Here is a 6,000-nt window from a genome sequence, read left to right on the forward strand (position 1 = left end):
GATAGAGATAACTTATTTAAAGGACTAAGAATTGGGTTAGACTAGTTAGGATTAAATAAATAGCTTTGAACTACTACACACACACAGAAAAGTAGAACAATAGTGGTACTTACTTAGTACTACACAGAGAGAAAAGTAGAACAACCGTGATACTTACTTTTACCTACTATCTTCATATTTTTACCACATGGAAAATTACTAAGTTATTAGATTTATAAAATATAACACACACACACACACACACACACACACACATATATATATATATATATATATATATATTAGTACAGTACACATATGTATATACGCACATATCAATCAGTACATACATAAATGTATATATTTGTGCATGTGCATGTATACATATGTATACATTTGCATATTTATATATTTTTGTGTGTGAATGTGTATACACACATTCATGTTTCACATTTCATAGCAAAAGTGTTTAATAAATATTTAGAAATTAGTTTAAATATTCAGAATTTGAAGGGCAGCATAATGTAACGGACAAGAGGTTTTTCTCTAGAACAATTTCCTGGGTTCGTATTCTTGCTATTCTCATCACACACTGGGAAGATTTAACAAATTTCTTCAACTCTGTGCCTCAACTTGTTTTTATCTAGACATTATTGTGTTATCTATATATCGATATTAATCGTGTGTTAGTTGGCTTTCTATTGTTGCGGCAAGAACACTTTAGATGAGGAAAGTTTATTTTGGCTCATGATTTCAGATGTTCAGTCCATATCGGGCTAACTCCATTGCTCTGGGCATAAGGTGAGGCAGAACACCATGGTGGAAGGGCATGGTGGAAGAAAGCGGCTCAGTTCATGATAGCTAGGAAAGAAAGTGGAGATGGTGGTGGTGCTACACTCACCAGGGACAAAATATAATTTTAAAAGCATGCCCCAGTGACCTACCTGACCAGCCATACCTTAGTTGCCTACAGTTACCACGCAGTACAATAGTCTTTATAAGTTATTATTTCAGCAAATGGATTAATCTACTTATAAGGTCACAGCTCTCATAATGAAATCATTTTACCTCTGAACATTCTTTCATTGTCCCACTCACAAGCTTTCCAGGGACACCTCATATCCAAACCACTATAAATAAGGATAATAGTGCCTATATCATGAGGTTGTAATAAGGATTAGGTGAGTTAAAATTCATAGAGTTATTATTTTTGATGCAGTGAATTTGTGCATAGACTGGTTATTAGTAAATTGTGAGCACATATTAGTATTCATTAAATACAATTTTAAACATATGCTATTATCCTTGACTAATTTCAGCTTTAATGTCTCTTTAAACCATTTTTTCCTCCCACCACCATATGATTATCCTACATTTCATATACGACTTTCTATAATATTTCTAATAAATAAATAATGTGGTTAAACTAGGCTTGGTACTAGGACAAATCTATAGATTATCGGATGCAGAACTTTTTAAACAATGTCTATGGCAAGTATAGGTCACAAGGCATTGACCCTCACTAGTGTGTAAATTTTCCTCAGAAAATTAGTATTTGCTACAGGAAAACTTGAGGAAAAAAGAAGAAAAGGTTGGGGCTGGGGATGTGGCTCAAGCTGTAACGCACTCGCCCGGCATGCGTGCAGCCCGGGTTCGATTCTCAGCACCACATACAAACAAAGATGTTGGGTCTGCCGATAACTAAAAAATAAATATTAAAAAACTCTTTCTCTCTCTCTCTTTCTCTCTTTCTCTTAAAAAAAAAAAAAAAAGAAGGAAAGGTAAAGTGTTCCAGTAGATATCCTGCTTGGCTATGTTGCACCAGAAACCATACTTATCACTTTTTTATATGAAAGCAACTATCAGTATTTCCCCCCTTTTTTTAAACTCTAGAAGGTAGGCAGAATCTCATGGGAGTCAATTACAAGTCATGGCATATCTTATCAGTAAAAATTGCCAAATATCTTGTAACAGTATTATCCATTATGCCCATTGGGATTTTCTCTTCTCCTAGGACCAATTCTCTGGTTAATAACACCACATTCACTTCTCTCCTCTTTTAATGTAATGGTGCTGCTTACTCCTTTTTCTTTCTGCATTTCCCTGGCTTCATACTATTCTCCTATGCTGATTCTTCAATCTTCACCTCCATGACCATGAACTGTGTCTAGAGTGGCAGGGTCATAGGTCCCAGTTTTCTCCAACTGTGAGTAAGGAGACTATGTTGGTCAGATTTTCATCATTGTGACAAAATATGCAATTTAAATGTGGAAATATTTATTCTGGTTCACAGTTTTGGAGATATCATTCCATTGTCATTTGGCTTCTTTGTTTCTGGGCTTGTGATGAGGCAGAGCATCATGATGGAAAGCTTGTGGTAGAGTAAAGCTAATCACTTCATGAGAGTCATGAAGCAGAAAGGGACAGAGCTAGAGGAAGGTACCAGTGACATAAATGTATCGTTCAAGCCTGGCCGTCAGTGACTCACTGTGTCCCACAAAACCTCCATTCCTATTGTTTCACCATCTCCAATAGCCCATTCTTCAATGAAATCATCAAAGTATTTATCCATTGATGAGATCAGAAATTTCTTGATCCAATCACTTTCCAAGGCCTCAGCTCTGAACACTGTTGCACAGAGGAAAACCCTTTAATGCAAGAGCTTCTGGGAGACATTTCATATGCAAACCATAACTGAACATTTTAGAAAAGGTCTGTGGGCTGAACTAGCACTTGGAGCAGCACAGGCTTCTCTTCAGTGCAACTTTCCATCAACTCTTAATTAGAGATTTGATTGTTGAAATGTTGAGATATTCAATCAAGTCAGCTTTGATCTAGGTAGGAACACATGGAATTCTTGAACCCTAGAGACTTGGCCTTCAGTATACATGGGTTAGCTCACTCTTAGAACTGTGTCTATACAGAAGAAAGCAGATTTTAGGATAAAATTGGAGAAATAGACTCTCAGCCTTCATAAAGGATTGAAAGCATTTGGCAGCAGCTCAAGAGAATAACTTAAACCAGGTCTCAAAGTCTGTTGCTCCCTCACTCTTACTATCTTCCTATCTCTTTTTCATTTTTCCATATTTTTTTGAATTTCCTCTTAATTCTAGTTCTCAGATTCATATTCACTTTTTTGTTTGTTTGTTTGACAATCAGATTTCATTTCCATAGCAAGGTACTAGTCTCTGCCAATTAGACATTAAAAAAAAAATTATTGACTTCTTACTCACATAAAAATACAGCCAGAATATTTTAAAGTATCATTTAGAGAAGGAGCATCACATCAGATGAGGCAGTTCAATTCTTTTTGCAAAAGCATTAGAATCAGCCAGACTATAGGCATATGCATATTTTGGAAAATATAGAACAAACAGTGTGACTAATGTCCTTTGGGAGGCTGAACTCAGCAATGAGATCTAAGAGCAGTAGAAGAATTGCCTGGTTTGAGGGGAGCTGCTCAGCTTATGAACCTGATTTTCCAAGCTGGGAAACATCAAGGACATCCAGGCTGGAATGGTGTATCTAGATACTACTTTGCAAAGTTGTTCTCTAATTTTGGACTAAAGAGTATGCAGGACTTTGGAGAAAATGGGAAGAGAAATGCCATTAATTAAATCATAAAATATAATATATCTGCCTACAAAGTTGTAAGTGTTGATTCAGGATATGACTCACAAAGGCAATATGATATTTGGAAACCGATATCTAACTCAGATCTCCAGGAAAGCCAGGATAACTACTATATTATTTTGTCAATTCCTCTGGTTTTCACAATGCAATGTTTCCATCAGTCTATAAAAAAACAGGTAGACTCAGGGAAATCCTCACTAACTCACAACCTTGAAAATGAATTAAGGAGACTTGAAAGTGATAGCATTTTTTCAAGGCCTGCAAATTTATTCTGTGGTCCAGTAGTTCATCAGTTTTACAAAAGACTACAGCCACTTCAAGTGCTAGACTTAAAATGTTAGCATTTTCTCCATATGAACTTCTAGGTCCATAGGAGAGCCAACAATGTGCCAAATCCATCTTGTAAAAGGACCTTCTTGCTATTGTTTGAATCTCTGTGTCTACACATATGTCCAGTGTGTCTGTGCCTCATGCATGGGTGAGCTAAGCAATCATCACAAGGAAGCTGTCCAAAAATATCGCAATACAACACAGCATCAAGGATTCAGAGGGAGGTCCACACACACAGATTCATCACCTTCTGAGGTTGGATTAGGAACCCAGAAAAGCTGGTCATCTTTCACTTTACTTACCTTCATTTAATTCAATTATTGAAAAAATGCCAAGAGGGCAAAACCATTATTTTATTCGTTGTTTGCACATCTGGTTGTGGGAGGATACACTTTGCAAATCTCCTAATAAAACCCAAAGGCAAATGAAGTAACATGCAAGGAACTATGTTGGTCCTCTTAAAAGTGTCCCATTTACACCAGCTCATTCCAGATGCACAGCTGGTTGCTCTGTGGCAGCTACTGTAACTTGGTAACAGCCTCCCTTGTAGGCTGTGTAAAGCCTGCCTGCTTTGCATCCCCTGTGGCTTCTCAGCCCCTTTTTTACTGTTTTCATGTTTATCCCAAAGAAAAGTAAAAGAGGTAACAAATAGACTTTTTTTTTTTGAGGGCACTTGTGCAGTGGGAAGCAACATATCTACAGTGCCTAGTGATTCAATTGGGAACTATAAGACTATACTATATGACATAGCGTTGGCCTACCTTTTACGGCTCAATAAATTTGGGGTTTGTTAATGAATCTGCTATAAAATATTAAAATTCATTTATAAATATTGATTCACAGTCTATTATGTTAGGATTATCTACAGATTAAAATGGAAACTTTGTTAAAACAACATTAAAGTATGAGATTCAGATCTCTGCCTGTCACAAATCATCTTCAAGCTTGAATGCAAAAGGAAAGAACAGAGAACCGATTATTTTGTTTGATAGAGAAGTAAAGTAAATCTTCTCAACATCCTGGTCCAATATCCATCCAGTTAAAAGATCCACTGATGAATTTTTCCTCCTGTCTGACCAGCTTCAGACTTTTTGTCTTTTGAAGGGGAACAAGTATTATTTGGACAGAGTATTCCAATTATAATATACTGGCAATAGTCAAAGACACCATCACATATTTTTAAGTTCATGATGACAAGAATGGACCATTTAACGACCCGTTTAAGGAAACATGTGACACTTGTCAATACTACATACATGGTCACAGTGCTTATACATTTTGGATCTCAGTTACTATTCACTGAACTTTTCTTTTGGTCTTTACTAATCTATCTCATTTTTAGAGTTAGTAGAGAAATGTCAATCTAGTGTTTTGGGGTAAGAACCAAGCTGTGGGTAACAGTATGTGGTATTTGTGAAGCACTTTACACTTTAAAGACAGAGTTCACAAATGCTATTCTGACAATGCTCATAATGTGCCATGAGGAGCAGTGGTTGATACAAAAATGGAGCAGAAAAAAATGGCTCAGGACACCTCAACATTACTTGCACCTAAAATCCCTTCTCCATTTCCTCCCACCTCCCCTCACCCTCATCCATTGAAAATGCACATCCAGGAGTCAGGTATTTCTCAGAGAAACTGAGGGAAGCATTTTTACTTAAAATATAAAAATTCACCAGGAAATTTCATAATTATTACCAAGTTCATATCATCCCAATAACAACTGATAGCATCTGATGGACATGAACACAGAACTCCCAACAACACAAGATTAGTTTCTGTGTATACTTTGAATCTGGTCATCTTATTTCTATTCATTAAACCAGGCATACAGAATTTCTTGTGTTTGTGTGTGTGTGTGTGTGTGTTTGTTTGTATGCACATATGAACAAGAAGAGGAATAACAATGTAACATATTTACTGTAAATAATATAATTTGGGGTTATGTAATATCAGTTATCAGAATAATATGTTCACATTATTTAAAACAATACACTTTGAAAAATCACACCTAATATAAAATGTTTCTTTATTCAATAATCCCAATTCTGGCCCACA

Source organism: Marmota marmota, unplaced genomic scaffold (genome assembly GCF_001458135.2).
Source record: "Marmota marmota marmota unplaced genomic scaffold, marMar, whole genome shotgun sequence".
Lineage (NCBI taxonomy): Eukaryota > Metazoa > Chordata > Mammalia > Rodentia > Sciuridae > Marmota > Marmota marmota.